The following is a 27,443-nucleotide window of genomic DNA, read 5'->3' as shown; positions in this document are numbered from 1 at the left end:
ACCCGGGCAAAGTGAATATCCCTATACCATTTTCACATTCCTATTTATTTTTTATTTACTGTTAATAAAATTAAATCAACATATAAGCACGATGTTAATTAGTCATATTAGATGATAGGAAATGTTATTACAGCCCTTTACAGCACGTTACATTAGTACAAAATACAAATTTGAACAAGTCAACGTTTCACTGGCACTGAAGACTTGGATTTCTTCTGCTTTTGTTCCTGCCCATAAGTTACTTCTCATTCAACGTTTTTAATCGGTATAGATGTAAGAACTTCAGAGCGCTGACATTTTCTTCTTTGAACTCGTATCTTTCGAGCATCCACTTTTGGCACAACACAGATGTAGACACCTAAGAGATTAGATAAAATAAAGTAGACAATTGCATATATCAAGATCAGTAGGCATGTTCTAGCTCTCCAAAGACTGTAACACCACAAAAAAGAAGAAGACAGAGAGAAAGAGATATACATTTTATTTCTGTGTATTGTGATTTTATTCATCTTATTTCGGGTGGAATATAATATAATTATGAGTTCCCAAGGATCTCCAAATATCTAACGTGATCGTTTTGTTACTCGTATTGGTATTTTTTAAAAAAAACTACATAAAATGTGTAAGAAAATAATTATTTGTAATTCTTCACCGTAACTTAGAGGTATCATTTCCAACTATAAATCAGCGGATTTCTAGTTAAGGAAATAAAATTTTACTTCTATTACATAGTGACGGAATCTTTGTTTCTGTTATTGTGTTTATCATAAGTTATGTTGTCGTAATGGGTTCCTGCCCACAAGAGGAGAGATTTCTGGTAAATGCCTGCATTAGTTGATATTTGACATTTCTTGTGTGACAGAGGCACAGACTGTATGGAGTATTATTATTATTATTATTATTATTATTATTATTATTATTATTATTATTATTATTATTATTGTTATTATTATTATTATCATAATCATCATCATAATTATAGACAGCCTTTAGACCCATGAAAAATTATTGTTGCTCAGCAAATAATGTTATTAAAGATTATTTTGTTTCTACATGTTTCGTCAGTTATAAGGTAAGCCTCCTAAGTTCGCCACCTTAAGCAAATTTATTTTTAAATCGATGATGAAATATTTCGAAAGTATAAAAAATTGCGTTACAATATTCCTCTTAAATAAATATTTCATAAAGAATAAGGTACTTCTTTCGTACAAAAACAAAAGAGACGGGGGGATGCAACTGGCGCAGTTAGGACGCATGTGTTCTCTGAGTTCGCCACTTCTGTGCCTGTTGTAAATTCAAATAACATTTTAATATCATCGGAGTACAGATGTAATATATTTTAATACAGAAAAAATGTTCATAGTAGGTATTTAAAAAAGTTTTATCATTTGTAAATTATCACAGGATTATTAATTTTAGTATTCTTTTGCCTATAAAATATCTCAAATATCACTCATTTAAATACCAAGTTAAAATGTAACCTAATCAGTTATTTAAACTGCCAAATGTTTAAAACGATCTTTGAGAAGCAACAACGAATGATCCTAAGTTGGCCATGGAAGAAGCTGCATTGGCAAACTTAAAAACAGTTCCAACACTTTTAAAATCTGGCTTTCAGGATTGTAAAGCAGGTTTGAATAATTTCAAGTAAAAATTGTTCCGGGGCCGGATATCGATCCCGGGACCCTTCGCTTAGCGCACGAATGCTCTCCCGACTGAGCTACCCCAGGAACTATACACCGTCGTGTATTCAGTACCAACATTTAATAATAATATCATAAAATTGGACAACACTAAAAATACACAAAATATACTTTGAAATTATATATTAAACTTTGTAAATGCATTACTTATTCCGTTGGATGAAACGGATACTTACGGAGCAAAATTTATACCGTCAATCACAGTTAACACAATATGGTGACTACCTCATAGCAAGAGATACTGATAATGCACCTTACGTATTCAACGAAGTTCTAATGCATATTCATCAAGTTACTGCTGCAACTTTTGGCCAAATATCGTATCTTAACGAAAATAATGAGTGGCGAACTTAAGGGACCTGGCGAATTTAGAGGATCTACCTTATAATATGTCTAGTAGTTTAGGATCGTTATCATATCTGACATTGAAAGTGGGTATTATTCATTACATTACTTTTCTTCATTAATTTTTGTTCAGCGACCTCCTTAAATTTCCTGGCTTTCTTCACTCTTCTTAGTCTTCTTGATCTAAATTCGGAATATCGTCCGATTGATTCGTTTCTGTGACTTCTGGTTATGGTAATTTGGGCCTAAGTCTTCCTGGAATCTGTTAGTGAAGAATTTTCAGTTCGTGACACATATATCGAATACATTACCAATGTTTATTCAATGATGGACGACAATGATGACCAGTGGAGCTGAATTTTAACTTGAGCTGGAGTTGGTTGCTAATTTTTCTCCAAGCCCTCTCACTCCAGAACTGAACATTATATCAGTCTTACGTACTCGTACTTACATACAAATGGCTTTTAAGGAACCCGGAGGTTCATTTCCTGACCTTACATAAGTCCGCCATCGATCCCTATCCTGTGCAAGATTAATCCAGTCTCTATCATCATATCCCATCTCCTTCTAATCCATTTATCCTCCCATCTACGCCTCGGCCTTTCCAAAGGTCTTTTCCCCTCCGGTCTCCCAACTAACACTCTATATGCATTTCTGGATTCGACACTATATCACTCTACTAAAATAATTCTATAAGCCTACCTTTATTTAAAGCTTTTTGTGTCAAGATATTATTGTCAACATATTGTTTTCAGTACACAATTATTTCAAATTCTTATTGCGAATTTTATTATCGCATTGTATTAGGTTGCCAATTTGTTCTTCACGTTTTTCTCAGTAGTCATATCATATGATATATATAGTAATATGTTTTATAGTATAGGTAATTTTTAAATTTAGGCTATGTAATTAAATATATTTTATTAGAATATTGAAATTATTTTTTTATGAAGTACGAAATCTGTGGATTATGTGTAACGTGTTCTAGAATTTCGCCCTAATCTCACTACTGACTCATATAAATTAAATTATGGTTTATTTAACGACGTTCGCAACTGCGGAGGTTATATCAGCGTCGCCGGTGTGCCGAAATTTTTTCCCGCAGGAGTTCTTTTACATGTCAGTAAATCTACATCGCTACATCACTATACCAACTACGCTACCGAGGCCGACTACTGACTCAATCTGTTTTGTAAAGCTTTTTAGAAAGGTGGTACAGGATGTTTCAGGAGGAACTGTAGCCTAAATATTTTATATTCCGAGTTAAAAGTTCATTTAAATGTAGTCCAATTTTCATTGAGTGAGGAGTCACAGCATAACAGGCGTTGCAAATGGCAAAAAAGATATACAGATGATTTATTGATTCAATTAATGATTATTTATTTGACAGCAATGAGTTCATTTCAACAGTTCAGTGCACTTTATCACTCTGTTAACAATAGTAAATACTGTTCTTCTGAGGTCATCTCGTCGTTCTTTAGTGAGGACAGCACTATTCATAATTTGAGCGTACATTCTGTTTACTTTGTTCTTGTACACCTCACTTTTCATCCACACCCACAAAAAAAAAATAGATAGGAATTATGTCTGGGGACTTTGCTGGGCAATGCACGTGATCACTGCGGGCGATAAATCGTTAGGGTGATGTAGGATTTAGATGATGTGTCACCTGACGGCCAAAAATACAGGGGCTCCATCATGCTGGAAGAACATGCCCATCAAACAGCTATATCTTCATACCCATTGAAACTCGAACACATGTTTATATGAACTTTTATACTCTGAATAGTCCATACTACCACACTCTAAAATATTTAATAGACCTATTCCTCCTGAATCATCCTATACGTAACATAACTGGAGATTTAATACAACCAAAATATCGTTCTTAGTAATATTACGGTTATCATGGTGAATGTTGGATCAGTGGTTCTCGGGTTCAAACCCACTCGAGGGCACTGAATTCTAAAGACTGATAAAATCGTAGCATGGCTAATAGTGAATCCTATTTCGTAGGGAGGTATGTGAAAGAAGCATATAGCCCGTTGAGGAATCCAGGGAATATCCATCTGTTATTTTTTACCCGCGTTGAATTAATGTCAGTATAACCTCTGCATTTAAAAGCTTCGTGAAACAAAATACAGTTACTACCATTACAATAATGAAAGGTAAGATAACTTTCTATTTAACCGTAAATAATATAATGACTTTCCGATTCACCCAGCTTTCCATCAAATATATTTGCTACTGATTTCTGTGATAAACCGTTCGAGCGTGATACAGACCATCTGCCTATCTTCAGAACTATCACATTCTTACCTTCTTGTGCCACTTGCTTCTTCAATATCTAAGAACAGGATACTTTTTGTTTTCTACCGTAGTCCACTAATGATCCATTTGTAATTATTTACTTATTATTTCCTCCCTTTCAAGCATTGGACATTATTCTTTGGAAATATATGAAGACATGGGGGGAATAATGATAAATGTCACATTTTCATTATTCTGAGATAATACAATTTTAAAGTTTGAAACTCTAAATGGATACAATACTTGCAATTAAATTACACATACATATTATAACAATGGATTCACAAAGTTTCGTGAAGTTTTGTTTACCAACAATGGAGAATGAGCAACAATAACGTTGTAATAAACAAATAAAAGCGGAAATAAAGGTGAATGTCTAAACCCTTAATTGTATAACACTGTTAATATCCTACTTTACTTGATTTAACTCAAACTTGGACGTGTGTAAATCCATAAATGCAATTTAACACTATAATTATATAAAATAATGGAGCAAGAGAATGTATTTACATATCTTCTGAAATCATTCACAGTGTGGTATATTACCATAGAATAGCTTTCATTCTTCTTTCGTGAGAAGCTTTGACAATTCCTGGAAGTAAAAAATTAAATAATAAAATATTGTATAGTACTACAGATGTAAACTAGTGACTAAACATTAATTATAAAAAAAATCCCTTCAAATCTTTCCACTTTAACAAAGGTATTAGTAGGATCTCGGTGTAAGCAGGGTCAGGTAGAGTAAATTCCCCCTCTTGCAACCTTGAAGGTGTTTTCCTTGTATCTGCGATATAACTACTGTATCCTATGATGTGTTGTAGCTCCCAGATCTTAATGACATAATACATGGCTGTTACATTTCCACGTTTACTTGTGTCAGAAGTCTTGTAGGTACATATAACTTACTCTTGTATTCTCCATTAGAGGAGAATAACACTGTACATTCTTTAAAAAATGTCTGATTGCACTCAACAACTTGGAATGGGCTTGGCTTAAGTCTGTTGTGCAGTATAATTTCATACCAGGCCTTAGATACTTTTGTTACTGCAGTTGGTGATATTGATATTGAATATGGTCATGAATTGCAATCTTAGTTTCATCACTTATAGCATGTAGTCGATTTTTATGCTTCCATCGTACAACCTTTCCACATTCTTTCAACTGCTCCTGAATGGTCTGTAATGTTCTTGCACATATCCCATGGAGAGCCATTTTAAGAGTGTTATTTCAATTAAACCACTCAAATAAAATTTTATGCTCATTTCGGGTATCTATTCAAATATTCCATTTCAAATGTAAATTATGAATAAATTTGAAACATTTGAAATTTTAAACAATTTGAAACAAATAAAATCTCTGAGCATCACGATCCGGCAGACTATTAACATGTTTGATGATACCATTCCTATTTAGTTCATTAAAGTTTTGAAAACATTTCAATCTAGTGCACTTACAGTCCTCTCCTGTTTCATGTATTTGGGTTTCAGTTTTCTTTGTATCATCGATATACGGCCAAGCTTTCGTTTCTTCTTCGTATTTTGATTCAATTCTGGGTTTGTATGTAGATCCATCACAACAGCAATCTTTAACCACCTTTAACTCAATACTAACTGATATTTAGCTTCACTAACGACAATAGAAATAAAGCTTGACCTCAATTCCAACAATCTAACACCAATCACATAAATAATAGTAAGAATTTCGAACTAAAAACAACTAAAGCATTCAATTTTAAAGAAAGATTGGAATGGATATTCATAATTTTTTCGTCAAATACTAGGACTCTAATCAGTCTTCCATCTTCCAACTTATATTAAATCAAGAATATCACGGGACCCGTACCGTTTTTGACACAAATGAATATACATAATGAAACTACATGAGTTTCTCTAACAACTGACACCATAATCTAAAAATGGGAAAAAAATGGACCTTCATCATTATTCCCCCCATGTCTTCATATTTAAAACTATTCATAGTGAAAATATTTTCATACGCTGGCTGACCCTATAATATATGTTAACTTTCTAACATTGAGTTAACTTAGCCTGGAACCTGGGTTTATAAGTTTGGATCCACTTCTGAATGCGGATATTAATTTGTCTCTGTGATTTTCAATGTTATTTTGATTTCATGTAATATATTGATAACAGGTCAGGTTCTGAAGGTCAACAATAGCCTATTCCATTTATTTATTTATTTAGGCCTATTTATTTATTTTTTATTTATTTATTTATTTATTTTATTTAATCTGACAGGATTAAGGCCATAAGGCCAAATACTCTTATGATATATAGTTTATTCTGAAATCAAATATGTTACATTTAATCCATGTAAACAAACTTATAATAATTTGAAAAGGTGTCTAAAATATATGTTCCCTAAGCCACGTAATTCAATACGTCTAAAATTGATGCATTGATTTAAACGTAAAGTATTTTCATAATTAGTTGTATTGTTACAATTCATTAGAAAGAGATAAAATAATAACTTATTCTATATAGGCTATGTGTAGACAAATATATTATACATATTGTATCACCTTTTTAGTTTCTGGTTGATTTATTTACTCCTCTTTGTATGCACCATGTAAGTATAACTGAATTAAACTTTATTGGACACTTTGATTTCTTTAACAATACTTGCAATGTATGGTATTATGTCAGTAAAAATTTTCACTTCAACCCTGTTTGCCAAAAAAGAGGACAGACATTACAAGACGACCACCCTATATGCGTCAATTTTTCATAATAACTTTGCACATGACCTTTATGACCATGTGCAATATTAAATAGTAATACTATTAAGAGTATTTCACTGTGTGTATTCAATGCCTTCCCACTTTACTTGTGTGATTCAGGTTCCACATATTCCGAATGGATAGCAGGACTGTGACCCATTTTCAAGTTGCACACCACTTCGGCGCGCCACGCTATGCATTATTTGTATCTGTGGAGAGTTATGTCGTATACTAGGGTGAGTGCATGTGTAAGGGTTCGTGTAAGTTTAGTGTAGGGAATGTGCCAGGATGTTGATGAAGGTAAAGAAGGGAGAAGGGGAAACTCGGTGCCGGCACGTAGACTACTAATGTCAAATAGTACCAAGGGAATTGAGAGATTTGGGATTTACCTCATGCGTATTGGTGCACAATTAGGAGTATCTCACGTTATAAGTTCATTTTATAGGTATAAACGTGGTTCAGATATCATTAACAGGATCTTGGAACCTTTGTATCAAATATGGGCTTAATAAATATTACATAGGCATAATAAGATTTGGAAATCAAATTTCTTCAGATTATTACAACCAACATCTGTAGAAGCTACTGAGTAATATGGTATATTTTAGTAGGTTATTTTACGACGCTTTATGAACATCTTAGGTTATTTAGCGTCTGAATGAGATGAAGGTGATAATGCCGGTGAAATGAGTCCGGGGTCCAACACCGAAAGTTACCCAGCATTTGCCCATATTGGGTTGAGGGAAAATCCAGGAAAAAACTCAACCAGATAACTTGCCCCGACCGGGAATCGAACCCGGGCCACCTGGTTTCGCGGCTAGACGCGCTAACCGTTACTCCACAGGTGTGGACAGTAATATGGTATATGAAGATGAATCAAAATAGATACTAATAATTATGAATAAACATATTTATTGAAATTATTGGGCCATCAGTCTTTTGAAATACCGTCCTATAGCGTCGTGGTCAAAGGCATCAAGCCTATATTTGGAATGTTTGCTGTTCGAGTCCTCAGGGGGGGGGGGGGAAGAAATTTTCTTAAGAAATTTTGACCATTGTATTGTGATGAATTTGGGGAGCTGCGCAAAGTAAAGAACATCAGGTTCTGAAAACTAGCTATAACGGCTGGGGACCATCGTGCTAATCATACGACACCCAGGTATTGGTTGGATGATCGTTCACCTCTGCTGAGGCTTGTGTACGTAACTCCAACAATCGTCTGGTCGGTTTTGGCATTCTATAGGCGCCCAGGCGTTTTCTTTTCTTTTAAATAGAGACTATAAGTTACTGCACAGGTGTATAAGATTAATAAATATAAAGAATAGGTGTTTTCCAATAAATTAAGAGAAATAAATTTGGTTTTCGTAAAAGCAGGTCATATACTGACTGATATTTCAGTTATAAATAATTTTGAAAGGAACATACATATAACATCAAAAAATATACCTAAAGAACGTAGTTAAACGGCGATGTATGCAATGGATGGGGAATGGAACTGGCCACCCTACCACATTATCTCCTGGGCTAGTTGCCTCATAAGTGGTTTCACTTGTGAGTTTCAGACCTGTCTTCGGACTGCTGATTAAACAACACACCTAAAGAAGGCGGTCAATATAATATATTTAAATGAATTCATTTACTTACAATCCCATTACACTTGTAGTACAGATCAATTCTCAGCAGGTAGGTTGTATATCAATAAAGTAAGAAGTTCATCATGGATGCAGCTTATCAATTTTACTACTCATTGTAGCATGTATGTATAATCAATTTACTGTCGCAAAACTAGCCACGAAGTCGGAAGAGGCGCTTGTCTTCTGATTCGGATCTGTGCTCGAGCATGGGTTCGATTTCCGCTTAGGCTGATTACCAGGTTGAGTTTTTCCGAGGTTTTCCCCAACTGTAAGACGAATGTTAGGTAATCTATGGCGAATTCACGGCCTCATCTCGCTAAATTTCATCTTGCTATCACCAACCGCATCGATGCTAAATAACCGAGTAGTTAATACAGAGTCGTTAAATAATCAACTAAAAGAAAAACTAGATATGAAACTATTAATACAAGATCTCAATAATTATAGACTTAGATATGTCAATGTTTTAAGACGATAGCTTATTGCCTTTAGTAGCATGTTTCCAAGATGTACTATAGATATAATTGTATGAATTACGGCGAATATGTCAGGAATATAAAAAGAAAATAATGCATTGAAAAGTCCGAAATAATGGCAGCAGAATGGATACCACAAATCACTTTAAAAATAAATGAACGTATATGATAAAACTGTTGACGAAGTCAAATTTGCAAATATATAGGCCGTACTTTATGTAAAAAAAGAAGGTATCTAAGTCAAAATTTAGAAATATAATTTAGCTAATGACTGGGTATGTTCAGAATTAAATGGAGTGAAATTTCTGAGGCGAACAGGAGGTTTTGCCTAACTGGGCATGATAATGGATACAAATACAAAAAGACGCAAAAATCACCCTTCCTAGACCATACAGATAACTACGGTAGTACACGAAAATGCCATAAATTGGAAATTCGCATCTCAACAATTCCACGTCAAATTTTAAATCAACGGCCCAATATTTGTAATCGTATTTATTCTGCTAATAATTGAAACATAAAATATAACATAAACAGGTATAACTTTAGCTCAGCCCTGAAATGGTCTTAGGAAGACTCAACAATCGAATGGTTGGCAACTCAAATGTTATATTAAATATATAATAAACGTGAGCATATTGATGTTGATGATTATCCCATAATATTTTGCATGACAAGGAATTGATTACTTTCTTTGCTATAGATTTTATGTACCTAATTTATGTATGTATGTATGTATGTATGTATGTATGTATGTATGTATGTATGTATGTATGTATGTATGTATGTATGTATGTATGTATGTATGTATGTATATATGTATGTATGTAATGTACTGTACATGTGTGTTTGTAATGTATGTATGCACGTAAGTACGTGTTTATGTGTATAGGTATGAATGTGTCTTCAAAACGTTATCAGGAAGAAGAAAAGTTGGCGAGGTGTCTCTCTGCTATAATTCGAATAAACTGACTGTATTTTGATCTTTCGGAACGAATTGAGTTTTCGTAACGGTAAGTTCACAGTTACAGAAAATGAAAACCTAACAATAACGTTCACATTAGAACTAGAGAACTATTCCATCAATTAATATTGCCATTTATAATACGTTCATGTTAAAATTGAAGCTGAGGTCTGCGTCAAACCGAATGAATCATAAGAGAGAAGGGAGTTGATAATGAGAGACTGAGAATCCAAACCGCGCAGAGGAAAACCTGTCATATTTTGCAGAGTAACTTATTCTACACATGATTCTATAAATCCTTTATTGCAAAACTTGTTTGCTAAATCAGAATCACCAAGCAAATTCTATGACAATTATTATGTGTGCAGTACTGTCATCTTGCAACAATACTCAATTAGCTCTTTCTACTACTGTCGACAACATGACTGGAGGACCAATATAACAGTCTATACCTTAAGTACTATATACTGTATTTATCATTCCGACTGTTAACAGATCCTTTCTTATGTTCTCTGTATTTCAGAATTTGAGGTGTATAGGGGTAGAGGTGTTTTCTTGAACTGACATGGAGCGTTCCTGAGAAGTTCAACCAAAACACACCTGTTTTGCACCCATAATTGGAGAGTTATGTGCCGATTGTGATGCTCTGTTAAGCAGATCCCATCGTTTGCCAAAACGCTTTTTTCTTCTGCCATCAAATCCGTATCCCATACTTCTGGTAGTGGTCTGCCTACAACACAGAGATCTAGGTATATAGAGGATTCACGTTAAGAAAAAAAGCATTGATTATATGGGCCTTGCCTAATACATTGTACGAGCTATGTGGTAGGTAGGCGTTTCTATGGCAACTGGTCATTTAATGGAATAGCCCTATATGCTCAATGCTTTTTTCTTAATGTGAAATCCTCTATAGTCGTCATGTCTCGCGAGACAAAATAAACCTAGGAGAGTCCGGTGCCTCTAATGCTCTAGTAGTTGTTCATGATTCACCACCACTGCCATCTACCAATCTTTTGACAAACTGTGAAGAACATCACCATGTCGGACGATCGAATCGACGTCACGTAAACATAGCTAATGCCCTATTTTCTCGAGATGAAGATGTTAATAAAAAGGAATTATGAAGAATGTTCGTTGAACGACAATTAAACGTGGGAGAATTCCGAGGAAAATCCTCATAGCCTTTTATATTTTGTCCACTACAAATACAAATCAGCCAACGGTGGAATTTGAACTCGGGTCCATGATCGTCTTAAGCCAGAGCTTTGCCCATCTAGCCACCCAAGCGGCTGTTTGAGACTTTTGTTTCCGTTTAAGCCGGCATTGAAATTTTAACCTCATAGTGACAATCTGAAGGACCAACTAAACGTACTGCGAGCCATTCTTTCCAGCAGTGCTGTATCGTTGTCCCCGAGGCTAAGTCTAATATAGCGGGAACACTTCAACTATTACGCTAAAATACTAACTATATGACACTGAAAATTATTGCTGTAGAAGTAATGAAATATTCTGTTCAGATTTTACGTAATCACCTGTACACCTAAATTTCTTTATATTCTATCTGATTACTAATAATTTTTGAATAAAGGTGCTTTCCCAAGGGTAGCTTCCATTTGAAAATAATAATTATAACACAAATGTTTATTTTTATTTGTTTAGTGTGCTGTGTCTTTTGTCAACCCTTACTGAAGAGCAGCTACCCTTGAGGGATTTATATATACTATCAATGATATATGTATTTATTTACACTGCAAGTGGGCAAGCCCCCGATGGCAGTGGTACACACAATATAAACAATACACAATAAAATTACAATACATAATAAAATTATATACACAATACAATTAGAATACACAATACAATTATATATAAATACAATTAATAATAATAAACATAAAATAACCTAATTATAAGTGACCCTAATTTTACATTACTACCTACATATGTATAGGCCCTAAATAAATTACACATTGGTACTTATAATAATCTATCGCTTTACTCTCATCTCACTCACTGTACTGGCACTGTGACACATTTCACTGACACTTTAGAACACATTTCACTGACACTATAGAACACATTTCATTGATACTATAAATTTTCACTGATCGAAACTATTCACTGCACTGTAAAACCATAACTTCACTGACTCACCACGCTTTTCTGATACAACAGTTCAAATAAGACATACAATTACATCCTTATTCATACTTATAAACAGAACTACATTTAAACTAAACATTTCTAGACTAAGACCCTCTCACAAGCTATTTTTAAATAATTTACAATTCAAACCAACGGAGTAACTCGTCAGGTTAAATAAATACATGTCACCTTAAAAAATAAATTTCACCTTAATTTTTATTCTTGATATCTTCCTCCAGCTTGGTCACTTGATTATAAAGTATAGCTACTAGTGACTGTTCATAATCCTCGTCAATGGAAACGATACGAACCAATGATACATGCCTTTGAAGTCGATTGTTATTACTACAGTATTACATTTTACATATTAAACATCTCAAATTCTCTCGTGAAGTAAATGCCTTAAGACAAGTTACAAATAGACCTATATTTTACATACTAAACACCTCATATTCTATCATGAATGTCTTAAGACAAGTTACAAATATCTTTTTTCATAGTAAACACTCAAATTCTCTCAAGAAATAAATGTCTTAAGACAAGTTTCAATTACATTTTACATAGTAAACACTTCAAATTCTCTCGTGAAGTAAATGTCTTAAGACAAGTTACAAATACATTTTATATACTAAACACCTCGAATTCTCTCGTGAAGTAAATGCCTTAAGACAAGTTACAAATACATTTTATATACTAAACACCTCGAATTCTCTCGTGAAGTAAATGCCTTAAGACAAGTTAAAAATACATTTTATATACTAAACACCTCGAATTCTCTCGTGAAGTAAATGCCTTAAGACAAGTTACAAAAATACATTCTACATAATAAACATCTCAAATTCTTTCGTGAAATAAATGTCTTAAGACAAGTTACAAATACATTTTACATATTAAACCCTATATTTTCTATAATGAAATTCTCTCGTGAAGTAAATGCCTTAAGACAAATTACAAATACATTTTACATGTAGTTATTTCAAAGTATATCTATCTCATAAACGTCCTTGTGCACAGTAGCCTACGTGGTAGAGCATTTCTGCTTTATTTATTTCGTTAAATGTTATTTTATTCGTGTTACAAATATAGAACACTCTGTGTGGTGACTGTGATACATCGGTTTTTAGTCTGATGATTGGTATGGTTAAGAGAGTATCCGTTTTGACACATATTTTGTTCTTATAATAAAATGTTGATACGGTTAAACGTTTTTCTTCGATTTTGCAATATAAACTTGATAGGTATGTAGCTTTATAGGCACATTGCTTGCCAGTAAGCGTAACATCTAGTTTGTTGTGGTGCATTTCTTTACCTGTAATTACATGTCTGAGGAAATAGCCTACAATTTATGTATGTTGTTTTGCAAAAAGTTATGTTTGCATCCTGTTTTATCTTGGTAGATGCTTTCTCATGAAATATAATAAATTATAATACTATTATATCTGTGAAGTTAATTAACCTCTTCAATTTTCACCCACTTTCTTATCGTAAGTTGTGACATTTTTATCAGTGAACACAACAGCTTCTTATACAGTATGTTTCGTGGTTGCTTATAACGAATCTTTCCGTTTTCATAAAATTCTCATTTTATGAGCCAATAGATTTGGACATTTTTATCGATATACACCTCATTGAGTTTAACAAAGCTTTCTCCATGATAATCTATTATTTAAGTCCATGATTATTTTATTATCGCATCAAGATAATGGAAAGTAATTACGTGCCAGATATGTTTTATGTTTATCATCTTGTCCACCGCTGTTGAGTAACGATTAGCATCTCTGACCGTGAAGAAAGTGTGTCCGGGTTCAAATTCTGGTTGGGACAAGTTATCTGGTTGAGGTTTTTCCGGGGTTTTACATGAACCGAATAAGAACAAATGCTGGGTAACTTTAGGCTTTGGACCCTGGACTCGTTTTGCTGGTATTATCACCCTCATCTCATTCAGACGCTATTTAACCATAGGAGCTGAAAAAGCATCTTAAAACAACCAAGAAGTAAGTAGTGTTTATCATCTGTACACCTATGAACTTCTCTTTGAAAGATACCTTATTGAAAAAGCCAGATTTTATTCTACTTCCATATAAATACACAAACCAACCATGCTTAAAAATTTGTTTTCTTAATTTTTTCACTAACTTCTGCATTCATAACTGTCATTACGACCTCGCTCTTTCAAAAATTATATTTCATGCGTTGTTTATCTTATAATAAACAGTTCTTATGGAGTTCTAAATAAATTATCTGTGCAGTGTTTGATATTTTATTAATTTTTATTTATTTATTTATTTATTTATTTATTTATTTATTTATTTATTTATTTATTTATTTATTTATTTATTTATTTATTTATTTATTTATTTATTTATTTATTTATTTATTTATTTATTTATTTATTTATTTATTTATTTATGAAAATATTAGGTAAAACCCATTTAGAATGTTCATGACTTTTATTTTACATAATTTAAAATATATAAACGAGGAAAACGAAAACAGAAATAAAATGGAGAAGACAGGAACGAAAAAAATGAATATAAGGTGTATAAGTAACTTGAAATTAAGTAGTAGTAGTAGTAGTAGTAGTAGTAGTAGTAGTAGTAGTAGTAGTAGTAGTAGTAGTAGTAGTAGTAGTAATAATAATAATAATAATAATAATAATAATAATAATAATAGTAATAATATCCTGAAAAATATTATAAATTAATCTGTATTTAGAAACTGTCTTATTGAAATTATCAATATTTAAATGAGGATTTGATTTATTGTATAATTTTGCAATATTTGAGAAACTGGAGAATTTGTGTGTGATTCAGTTTTTCCCTTGGTATGAAAAATACATTTCTAAATTATGTATTAAGTGTATGTGCTTATAATGGTATATAGACTAATAAAATAAACTAATACACACCAACTTATTGTTAATAATTTTATAATGAAGGTTTAAAAAATGGCAATTGAATGTAATTTGCAGACTAATGAAATGTAAATGTTGAAGTATTTTATCAAAACTCTCATATGCACGCTAAATGTTATAAAGTGTTTAATATAACCATTTAAGAAATGTATTTTGGATTTTTTTCTAGTAACAGAATCCATTTGTTAGTAAATGAATTCCTGATAACCAAAGCGTATTCTAATTTAGATGGAACAATTGGATTATACAAAATAACAGTTATAATAATAATAATAATAATAATAATAATAATAATAATAATAATAATAATACTTACTTACTGGCTTTTAAGGAACCCGGAGGTTCATTGCCGCCCTCACATAAGCCCGCCATTGGTCCCTATCCTGAGCAAGATTAATCCAGTCTCTACCATCATGTCCCACCTCCCTCAAATCCATTTTAATATTATATTCCCACCTACGTATCGACCTCCCCAAAGGTCTTTTTCCCTCCGGCCTCCCAACTAACACTCTATATGTATTTATGGATTCGCCCATACGTGCTACATGTCCTGCCCATCTCAAACGTCTGGATTTTATGTTCCGAATTATGTCAGGTGAAGAATACAATGCGTGCAGCTCTGTGTTGTGTAACTTTCTCCATTCTCCTGTAACTTCATCCCGCTTAGCCCCAAATATTTTCCTAAGAACCTTATTCTCAAACACCCTTAATCTCTGTTCCTCTCTCAAAGCGAGAATGCAAGTTTCACAACCATAGAGAACAACCGGTAATATAACTGTTTTATAAATTCTAACTTTCAGATTTTTTGACAGAAGACTAGATGACAAAAGCTTCTCAACCGAATAATAACATGCATTTCCCATATTTATTCTGCGTTTAATTTCCTCCCGAGTGTCATTTATATTTGTTACTGTTGCTCCAAGATATTTGAATTTTTCCACCTCTTCGAAAGATAAATCTCCAATTTTTGTATTTCCATTTCGTACAATATTCTGGTCACGAGACATAATCATATACTTAGTCTTTTCGGGATTTACTTCCAACCCTATCGCTTTACTTGCTTCAACTAGAATGTCCGCGTTTTCCCTAATCGTTTGTGGATTTTCTCCTAACATATTCACGTCATCCGCATAGACAAGAAGCTGATGTAACCCATTCAACTCCAAACCCTGTCTATTATCCTGAACTTTCCTAATGGCATATTCTAGAGCAGCGGTTCCCAAACTTTTTCAGCCACGGAGCCCTTTTTGAAGCAAAATTTTCTCCTGGAGCCCCAAGAAATATTTAGTTATTATTTTTTATCTGTCTACGTTCTATGAAACATATTACAAACTCGTGTACACAAGATCCTTCGCACGAGCCCGTACGGCCATTCGTGCTATAACTATGCATAGTTTGAAACTTCAAAACAAAAATAATACTACTAATAATAAAATAGTAAAACAACAGTTATTATTGCTACTACCGTTATAATTAATTATCACAATTATAACTAATCTAACTTCATACCAAATTTCACAAAAAATAATAAAAAAAATAAATGTAAGATATGAAGGAAAAACACAGTGATACACACACACACATACATACATACATACATACATACATACATACATACATACATACATACATACATACATACATACATACATACATACATACATACATACATACATACATACATACATAAACAATTCAATTCCTTATTGAAACTGCACCAAATAACCCAAATAATAAATATGAAGGTAATACATAAAAAAACCATACACACGCAATAAAATACAAATAAAAAAAAAGACACAATAAATACAAAAAGAACATTATCCCCTAATTACCTCATTCGCTCAGTGTTAATACTACTCATTACAACACTAATAAATAACTCTGTCCCTTCTTTCCTCGGCTCCCTCCCCCTCGGCCAGTTCCACCCTCAACTGCCGAACTTTTGCCATAAATTTTTCCACACAGTCACAGAATTTAGCATTATTTAATATATCGTATGTTGCCAAGTGCCCCCTGCTAGATGTAATGAAGGACTCTGACAGGAATCGTTTCCTCAGAGCTTCTGTGGCTTCACACTCCGATAAAATATGGTGTGATGTCTCGCCTCTACCGCAAAGAGGACATATTCTCACCCCCTCTTCATTTACGGTTTTAAGTGCTCTCCAAGCTCCTAGACGAAACCAAATTAAGCATATTACACACGATGCATATACGGAAGTATGAATAATAAGTTATATAAGGCTACATTAATAAAGGAAACAATAGTAAAAAAGTACTGAAGATAATATTATTTAAATCTACAAAATTATATAACAAGTAGTTAAGATATTTAAAAACATGTTACAATGTTACATATACACCCGAAGTTAATGTGAAGAATATGCCTACTTCTTGCGGCAGAGTTTGTCAATGTCCGGTGTCATAGAAATCAGTTGAAGACATAATATATCGTCTTCTGCGTCCAAACAAGCTCGATATTTTGTTTTTGTAACCGTGTTCCTCGAAAAGGTCGTTTCACAAAGGTACGTAGTACCAAACATAATACCAAAAGGCGGTAAGAGAAATTTTGCTTCTGAACTTAACATCAAAAGATGCTCCCCTAACGTAGCCCAAAATTCGAGAAGTGGTTTGCCTGACAGTGGCTTTCCGAAACCATGTCTATAAGGACCTCATATTCTGCCGCAGTGAGGGCTGCTGGTTTTTACTTAACTGGAAATGGATCTGCAGTCCACTCACATTTCTTTAGAATCGATTCATGAGTGTCCCTTTGAAAGTTTTTTTAGTTGGTTATTTAACGACGCTGTATCAACTACGAGGTCATTTAGCGTCGATGAGATTGGTGATAGCGAGATGGTATTTGGCGATATGAGGTCGATGATTCGCCATAGATTACCTGGCATTCACCTTCCGTTTGGAAAAACCTCGGAAAAACCCAACAGGTAATCAGTCCAAGCGGGGATCGAACCCGCGCCGGAGCGCAACTTCAGACCGGCAGGCAAGCGCCTTAACCGACCGAGCCACGCCGGTGGCCCTTTGAAAGTATGACTTCATATTTTGAAGCAAATTGTCAAGATTTTCTTTCATTATTGCTATGAATGAATCATTCATTTTTATGTTATTTTCTTCTATAAAGTTTGCTGTCAATGAGAAACATGTCTAGTCCTTCTTCTCGACGCTTTCCATGTAGAATCCTATCTTTTTCTTCAGCACGGCAATTTTGTCATTAGCATCGAATATAGTCTTCCGTTTACCTTGTATGGATGAGCTGCCAAGTAACATAATTTGCACAACCATTTCTGATCATTCAAGTAATCTGCTAGGAAACTGTTTTGGTCATTCAAAAGTGAAGAAACTTCCGTTCGAAGTTCATGTAAACGGGGTAACACTTTACCGCGCGACAATCATCGCACTTTAGTATATAATACTAATAACAATGACTTGTGTATACTTCCCATATTTTCACACAGGATTTTGAGTAGCCTACACTGCAAAGGTCGTGCCTTAACAAAGTTGATAATTTTGACGGCATTGTCTAGTACCTGCTTTCTTATCGCTGGCATTTTTTCGTTGCGAGGGCGTGTTGGTGTAGTACATAGTGACTACTTGTGCAGTTTTTTTAACTTTCTTTATCCTTGTAACAGTGCCAGCAACAGGACTTACTATGGCCTTTGCGCCATATGTGCACACGTCAATGCAATTGTTCCACTGTATCGAGTTTTCAATGAAGAAAAAAAATTCGTTACCACTTGTAGAGGATGGCAATGGCTTGCAGAACAAAATATCTTCATGGAAGAACTTGAAAATTCATACCGCACAAACGTCATTAACACAGCTAATCCGACAACGTCCATGGATTCAAGTTGTAGCGAAAATTTCGTTTGACTAATACGGGAAATTATATTTTTTACATCTCTTGATAGATTCTGGATCGATTATGCGCAGTGTTATTTGATAAGGTTAAGTTTGCAGTTTTTCGTCCACCATGCACTTCACTACCTTCACTAATAGTGGTTTCATAACAGTTTCAGCAAGGGTGTGAGGTTTACCAGCAAGAGCCAGATCATGACGAACCAAATACGACGCTTCCAGTACTTTCTCGTTATTTGTCTTTACATGAGATAAAAATGTTTTCTGAAATGCATGGAGTTCGTCACTTTCTTTTGAAGTAGTCTGCAGTTTTATTTGTGAATTCAGGATGAGTTTCGAAATGCCGTCTAAGCTTGGCAGGGAACATAGAACTATTGGGCAAAACTTTGTTATATATCACACATTGTGGAAGTCAATCAGCAAACTCAGTGGAATCCATGTTCAAATTTGAATCACAATATTATACTTCCTTTCAATACCTGTACACTAGGCATCGTAGACTCTGAGGCAGGATCTTGTTCAGCATATTCTGAACTCAATTTCGAGGAATTCGCACTATCTTCTTTGAAAGTAAGGTTACAGTTGTTGTTATCTCCCTTTTATTGAGCATTGGTTGATGGATGATGGCTCTTAGGTCTTGGGGAGCCCGTCTTAAGCCACACTTCCATTTCAACGAAAGTTTAGCTAACACTTGTGCAACAAATTAATATGCAGGTATATATATTTTTGAGGCAACGTAACAGCCAATAGATTGTAGGTTCCACGTACCACGAATAACAAACGCTGCCTGCCAGGTATATAAAACATAAAAGAAATTTCGAGAATTATCGAGTACTTGGCAAGCAAAAAAGATCGAGATAGTTCCAGTGACGAGTAAATCTATTATTGGTGCTTCTATGTAGCAAGAAGAACGGAAACTACTTTCTGAGAAAGTATTTTTCGCTTAATGGAAGTAGTTTCTATTTTTACCGCTAGAGACTAGATGGAAGCAGACATTTTTGTGATCTTCATAACTGTCGCGGATGGAGCCCCTGAGAATCATTCGCGGAGCCCCAAGGGCTCCGCGGAGCACACTTTGGGAACCGCTGTTCTAGAGCGAAGTTAAAAAGTAAAGGTGATAGTGCATCTCCCTGCTTTAACCCGCAGTGAATTGGAAAAGCATCAGATAGAAACTGGCTTATACGGTCTCTGCTGTAAGTTTCACTAAGACACATTTTAATTAATCGAACTAGTTTCTTGGGAATACCAAATTAAATAAGAATATTATATAAAACTTCTCTCTTAACCGAGTCATACGCCTTTTTGAAATCCATGAATAACTGATGTACTGTACCCTTATACGCCCATTTTTTCTCCAATATCTGTCGAATACAAAAAATCTGATCAATAGTCGATCTATTACGCCTAAAACCACACTGATGATCCCCAATAATTTCATCTACATATGGAGTTAATCTCCTCAAAAGGATATTCGACAATATTTTGTACGACGCCAACAAAAGTGATATTCCTCGAAAGTTACTACAGTTAGTCTTGTCCCCCTTCTTAAAAATAGGTACGATTATGGACTCCTTCAATTGTTCTGGTACAATTTCCTTTTCCCAAATTGCAAATACAAGTTTATAAATTTCGCTAGATAATGCCCTTCCACCCTCTTGTATTAATTCTGCTGGAATTTGATCAATACCTGAAGACTTGTACTTTTTCAGATTTTCTATCGCAATTTCGACTTCTGAAAGTGTGGGTTCCGGTATGAATGGCTCAGCAGTTTGTATTTGAATTTCGTCCTGATCATTTCTATTTGGCCTATGTATATTTAGTAGTTGCCCAAAATAGTTCTTCCATCTGTTCAGGATTGAATGAGAGTCTGCAAGTAAGTCACCATTCTCATCCTTGATCACGTTTACCCTTGCCTGATATCCGTTTTTAAATTCCTTTATAGCCTTAGGCTATATAAATCTCGAATATTTTTATTCTTACTATTTGTTTCTACCTCATTCAGTTTTTCCTTCAAGTAATCTCTCTTTTTATTCCTAAGTGTACGACTTGCTTCCCGTCTTTCATTGAAATAATTATCTCTATTCTCCACAATTGGATCCTGTAAGAATTTCAATTTTGCCTGTTTCCTTCTATCTACTACAATGGAACAATCTTCATCAAACCATGGTTTCTTTTTCTAAATTCCATGATAACCTATGCTCAGCTGCAATATTGATATTATCTAGGATATTGTCCCACACGCTATTAACATCTAACTCTTCCTCAGCTTCGTCAGCAGTTGCTAAAGCAGCAAACCTATTTGAAATTTCAACCTGATAACGTTGCTTAGTTTCCTCGTCCTTCAATTTCAAAATATTGAATCTACTAATATTAACTTGTTGCTCTACTCGCTTGGCTACTGATAGTCTTTCTCTTAATTCTCCAATTACCAAATAATAGTCAGAATTACAGTCTGCCCCCCTGAAAGTTCGAATGTCTACTATACTAGTGTGCCTTCTTTTATCTACCAAGATGTGATCTATCTGGTTATGAGTCATTCCGTCTGGAGAAGTCCACGTATATTTATGTACATTTATATGTATATTTATGTATATCCTTATGGGGGAATGTTGTATCATAATAATAATAATAATAATAATAATAATAATAATAATAATAATAAATATTATTACTGTATTATTATTATTATTATTATTATTATTATTATTATTATTATTACTTTTAAATAAATATATTCTGCTATGAGTAACGAAAAGATTGATTTAGTCCACGGTATCCCTTATGAACAGAGATCATTTATGTGAAGATAGTTAAATATTCCTGATGTATTAGGAAAACTTATCACAGTAATGTATGTTTCTTTTTTTAGCCTATCCATCCTATTCCACTTTCTGCTACGGGTATTTAAAATCTCCTTTATTTACTCTGCCTTTCTATTCTCCTATGGCCTATTCTTGAACCCTCAGTCTGACGATTTGAAAGCAATCTGTTGAAGTTCTTTCGTACCACATACTCTGCTTACCTTCCTTTTTTTCCCACTCACTCAATTTTAATTATTTTCCAAGCTGATATCTAGGATATTATATTTTTGTCTTTTATTTTTTATTGACAAACCACTGCTGCGTTTTTCTTTCTTCTTGTTAAGTTTTGTGTCTGAGTGCAGTGCAGATCAACTGGGAGAATTTCCATTAATTTCTGTTTAGTTTCATATTTGAATTTTGTTATAAGAGAATACATTTTATTTTATGTTTAAAAAGTATATTAGTAGTTTAGTTAAGCTTAACAGTAATTTTTGGTTACTGTCATTTATAGCATTTCAGAGGTTTCGTCATGAGTTTTGTTTCTTAGTTATTTTGAAGCCCTACTTGTATTCTAAATTTCTTCTAACAACGGCACTAGTTCCTACGTAAACGTGGCTTTGAATATCAAGCCGAACCCGGGATAAAGCGTCAGCACGTAGAGCTGAAAACCCGGGTTCGAGTCTCTGTGCCGGAGAGAATTTTTCTCCGCTCCTCCCATCCTTCATCATATGATAATGCAGAAATTCCTGCACGAAAATATCAGATGTACTTCGGTACATAACAATAATATGATATGCGTAAATAATCACTTAGTGATTTAAGACGGCGCTCATTCCTTCGGATCCCGGCCACTTAGTCACTCGTAATGAGTGCACCTCTGCTCATAATGTGTTGGACATTGTGTCACTGTCACACATCTATGACACAGTGCAAGAGGGTTGGCCTCTAAAGGGAAACTAAGAGGTGGACCTTAAACTGAGAGGATTCAATCCGGCATCGGAACTGGAATCCGGTGGCTTAGTGGATAAAGTGTCAGCACGTAGAGCTGAAAACCCGGGTTGGAATCCCGGTGCCGGAGATAATTTTTCTCAGCTCCACCGATCCTTCATCATATGATAATGCAGAATTCCTGTACGGAAATATCAGATGTACTTCGGTACATAACAATAATATTCTTTATATGGTCGTCTTTCTCTTCTGTAGTAGCTTGAGCATTTAAAACTATGATATCGCACCATCTACACTTAAGAACTAAGTACGATAACCTGTCACTGATAAATTCGACCTTTTTAATGCTGATTTTACTATTTTATGAAGACAGAATCCTGTTCCTAATTGGTGATTATTGTTTCCTTCCCCATAATACAATAAGTAATCTCCTATTTGTGATACGTCATTCCCGTCTAACCTAAACTCTTGCACCCCACAAAGTCTATTCTATATCTAGCTAGTTCTTTTGCTATTAATGTTACCCCTCCTGCTTATTCCTTTGGTGTGGTCGTGCCAGAGAATCAGTCCCATTCCGATACTTATTGTGTGGTTTCGTAACAAGCTATTTTTTACGGTGATGGGTTATTAGCCCTTCGCCCAACCCCCTAGCTGGAGGACAATCCCTCATCGGCTGTCCGCGACTGTTTATTCGATATATTCGCAGCTATCCTCAATATCTGGAGGCCGTCTCCTCTATCCGCAATCTGAGGACGCGCCATGCCGTAGTGATAGGGACCCTGTATACTACATTCGGAAAAATGTACTCTCCAGAAAACTAGCACAGAACATTCTCTTCGCCCTGATTTCACTTGTACAATTTCAAAACAGGACGAATGAAGTTGGTTGCATTTGGCAAATATGCAGAAAAAAATGAGATAAAATATTGGGCCTACGTACAGTGTAAGTGACGGTTATAATGTCGACCAATTAAGGAAATGTGACAGTGAAAGTAAACAATTGTTTCGTGAGCGTCCTAGAGAATACAAATGTTTCTCACAGATCTATGACATTATGAATATATAAATTCAACGTGTCAGTCGCAATAATTGGCAGCTTGGTATACCAATATCAGAACCAATTAAATTGTGAACGGAGATCTACTTCATTCGATAACTTGAAATATGAACATTATTATTATTATTATTATTATTATTATTATTATTATTATTATTATTATTATTATTATTATTTTTATTATTATTATTATTATATGTGGATGACGTGAATATGGTAGGAGAAAATCCACAAACGATTATGAAAAACACGGGAATTTTACTGGAAGCAAGTAAAGAGATAGGTTTGGAAGTAAATCCCGAAAAGACAAAGTATATGATTATGTCTCGTGATGAGAATATTGCACGAAATGGAAATATAAAAATTGGAAATTTATCTTTCGAAGAGGTGGAGAAGTTCAAATATCTTGGAGCAACAGTAACAAATATAAATGATACTCGAGAGGAAATTAAACACAGAATAAATATGGAAAATCCCTGTTATTATTCGGTTCAGAAGTTTTATCATCCAGTCTGCTTTCGAAAAATCTGAAAGTTAGAATTTATAAAACAGTTATATTACCGGTTGTTCTTTATGGTTGTGAAACTTGGACTCTCACTTTGAGAGAGGAACATAGGTTAAGGGTGTTTGAGAATAAGGTGCTTAGGAAAATATTTGTGGCTAAGAGGGATGAAGTTACAGGAGAATGGAGAAAGTTGCACAACACAGAACTGCACGCATTGTATTCTGCACCTGACATAATTAGGAACAATAAATCCAGACGTTTGAGATGGGTGAATCCAGAAATGCATATAGAGTGTTAGTTGGGAGGCCGGAGAGAAAAAGACCTTTAAGGAGGCCGAGACGTAGATGAGAAGATATTAAAATGGATTTGAGGGAAGTGGGATATGATGATAGAGAATGGATTAATCTACCTCAGGATAGGGAGCAATGGCGGGCTTATGTGAGGGCGGCAATGAATCTCCGGGTTCCTTAAAGGCCAGTAAGTAAGTATTATTATTATTATTATTATTATTATTATTATTATTATTATTATTATTATTATTATTATTATTATTGAACTGTCACAGGAGAAAATTCAGCGTCATATAAGAACTGTATCATGGTAATGGAGTATGTATTGATTGCTTCCTTCACGACAAGTTTATTCATTTATTGTGCAAAGAGTATTATTACAAAAATTTTAGATTTGTTTTGAAATGTTCTTTATAACTTCATTAATATAGAATGTTAGAGCCCAAAAATACCACTATCATTAGCAGGTCTTTTAACATTTGACATACTCTACAAAATATAAAATATAATTACACAGACTATCTCTTGGAATTAGTAAAATCTTATTGTTATTTTTCCAAGTTCCACGTTTTTCAAGCTGCTGTTGAATGCAATATATTTCAACTCGCATTACAGACACACTATCAAGAGTTTGTTTTCTAGATTAGGCAACATTGAATTTTTTCGTTAAATTTCAATTCTGTATAGCCCCAGTCAAGGCAAAATGAGAAGGAACACAAGAGACACAATGGGTCAAAGACGATTCTTCACTTTCTTTGCCAATAATTGAATTCGAGAGCTCCGGATTTACATCTACATGTGACATGATAGTATATTAATATGCGACTATAAATGAAACAAACAAAGAAACTAAGCACTTAGTATTCATTTCCTTGGGTGGATTTAGGGCGCACGCGGTGCCTACGTGCATTACGCAGCAGCTAATGTGTTTTTGAACACTTTCAGCACAGAAGCGGGCACCCCTAGGAGACCAACAGGGGATTACCACTTGAATGCTAAAGTTAAGGACAGTCGGATTTAGGGTAAAGTTTTGTAGATAGAGATTTACCACAAAACATCCTTTTTCGCCAGGAAAGCTCGTTCTGTATTTTAACAACTTCGCTGTAGGAGTCTTGCAAGATCTTAGTTTCTATTCATTCATTTGAAACAAATGTTAATTATTGAAATAAATATGTATAAATTATTTCAGATGCCTCACTTATACGTGAAACACTTACAGTGTAAGACATATAATTCAGGAATATTAAAATTTATAGCTTCCACATACATGGGTCTACTTAAGCATTCATATGTTCATTGACATTTTCACAAGTTTCCTCGTGAACTCTTTATTACATAATTCTTTAATTATACGTTTCCTATTAATTTACATCTATTGGCTTAAATATTGTTAGTTACTTTGTAGGTTTAATTATTTACCTACTGTCTATGTATTTATACATGTACATAATTACTTATTTATTTTGACAACAATTCACTTCATTTAAGTAAATTTCTTATTTTAATATTAATTGTTTTGTTAAACCTCATTCTCCAATATGACTTTCAGTGTTGTATTTAGTTATTTCTTTATTAATTTTAATTAATTAAATTAATTATTTGGCCTATCTCATGCAGGTATATTCATTATTGTACTGATTTCTTGATATTTTGTTCCTTAATCCATGCTTTAGCATATGATTTCTTAATTAACACATATTTTATATTCATGTATTTGTTTATTTACGTATTTGGTACCGATGCGGTAGTTTATATTTTATTTTTTTAATCAGTTAACGAAATGTTTATTTTTTCATGCTTTAATTTTTTACATTAATTCCATATTGATTTTCTAATTAATTTGTTTAATTAATCCTTAATATTGTCATACCTCATTCATGCAAATCTGGCTTTCAAATATAACTCCCTGTGAAGCTGGTTTGATTAATTTCAACAGAAAAAAATGTTCCGGGACCGGGTATCGAACCCGGGACCTTTGACTGAGCTACTCCGGAACGTACCAGACACCTGCTCAATTTTCCCTCTTTATATCTACATACGCGTACCTGAAGCGGGCTGACAAGACATCAGAAACCCAACATTGATACCTGGCCAAGGAACAATTTTTCCCTTGAAATGATTCATACCTCACTCAATCAATTATGTAGAAATTCACTTTCAGCCAATTAATGTTTTATTTTTAACGTACTTCTATTATTGACTCTTTGCAGCACAAATGTAGGCCTAATTTTTAATGTTTTTCATATCATGGATCATAACAAAACTTCGATTTTTTTTTTCAAAATTTTAACTCTGCACACAATTTCAAAACACAGATGGCACGTCTATATATCCTCAAGAAGTGGTTCCATGGTGGAACATCTGTGATATAACTGTAGAGAAAGAAAGGAAAATGTGGTTCTTCTGAATAACCACTATGCTGCAAAGGGTTAACTATTTACCGTACTTACTCAGTTATTCTCGTGTTGACTTTCTTACGAGTTAATTTGTTAATTTACACATTTATTGCTTATATAATTCTACATTGGTCCGTCTTGTGGCTTGATAGCATGTGCTTGTGCTCTTCCCAATCAAGCGGTTCGATGTTCGACTCCCGCTGTGTGCAATGGAAGAAATTTTATCTTACATCTATTGGACCGGGTGTTTGTCTGTTGTCTTGTATTTGTCCTGTGATGTCTCAGCGATGACACAGCGTCATGCCGATCCCAAAAATAAATAAATAAGTAAATAAATAAATAAATA

Source organism: Periplaneta americana, chromosome 6, assembly GCF_040183065.1.
Source record: "Periplaneta americana isolate PAMFEO1 chromosome 6, P.americana_PAMFEO1_priV1, whole genome shotgun sequence".
Taxonomy (NCBI): domain Eukaryota; kingdom Metazoa; phylum Arthropoda; class Insecta; order Blattodea; family Blattidae; genus Periplaneta; species Periplaneta americana.
Note: the sequence above shows the minus strand (reverse complement) of the source record.